Below are 1,163 nucleotides of genomic sequence, written 5' to 3'. Positions count from 1 at the left end.
TTTTTGGGGTTTGCTAGGATTTGCTGGGTGGTTGCTAGGGATTTTTAGGCATTGCTAGGGTGTTCAGGGTTTGTTATGGTTTTCCCGGGTGGTTGCTAGGGTGTTGCATGTGGTTGCTATGGTGTTCCAGGGGGTTGCTAGGGTGCTGCTTGGGTTGCTATTGTTCTAGGTGGTTGCTAGGGTTGCTAGGGGGTTGCTAGGCTTTTCAAAGGGGTTTTAGGATGTTGTTTGGGGATGCAATAGTTATAGGTATTGCTAGGGTGTTCGGGGGTTTCTAGGTGGTTGCTTGGGTTTTAAGGTGGTTGCTAGGGTGTTGCTAGGCATTGTTATGGTGTTCCAGGGGGTTGCTGGGTGTTGCTAGGGGGTTGCTATGGTTTTCCAGGGGGTTGCTAGGCTGTTGCTAGGTGGTTTTCTATGGAGTTTAGTGGCTGCTAGGTGTTGCAAGGCATTTGCTATGGAGTTATAGGGGGTTCTAGGGTGTTCAAGGCAGTTTTTTATGGGGGCCCGGGAGTTGTAGGTTTTGCTAGGTGGATCTGGGATTACAGGTGGTTACTTGGTGTTCTGGGGGTTGCTATGATTATATCTGGTTGCAAGGCATTTGCTATGGAGTTATAGGCGGTTGCTAGGGTGTTGCTAGACAGTTGTTATGGTGTTCCAGGTGGTTGCTAGGGTGTTGCTAGGTGGATGCAAAGGAGTTCTAGGTGCTTACTATGGTGTTGCTAGGTGGTTGCTATGGAGTTATATCCGGTTGCTAGGGTGTTGCTAGGCATTTGCTATGGAGTTATAGGTGGTTGCGAGGGTGTTTCTAGGGTATTCTAGGTGGTTGCTAAGATGTTGCTAGGTGGTTGCTATGGAGTTTTAGGCAGTTGCTAGGGTGTTGCTAGGCAGTTGCTATGGTGTTCCAGGTGGTTGCTAGGGTGTTGCTAGGGGGTTGCTAGGCTATTCTAAGTGGTTGCTAGAATGTTGCTAGGTGGTTGCGATGAGTTATAGGTTGTTGCTAAAGTGTTGCTAGGGTATTCTAGGTGGTTGCTATGTAGTTATAGGTGGTTGTTGGGTGTTGCTAGGCAGTTGTTATGGTGTTCCAGGTGGTTGCTTGGGTGTTGCTAGGTGGATGCTAGGGAGTTCTAGGTGGTTACTATGGTGTTGCTTGGTGGTTGCTATGG

Source organism: Anguilla rostrata, chromosome 7, assembly GCF_018555375.3.
Source record: "Anguilla rostrata isolate EN2019 chromosome 7, ASM1855537v3, whole genome shotgun sequence".
NCBI classification, from domain to species: domain Eukaryota; kingdom Metazoa; phylum Chordata; class Actinopteri; order Anguilliformes; family Anguillidae; genus Anguilla; species Anguilla rostrata.
This window is presented reverse-complemented; position numbering follows the sequence as displayed.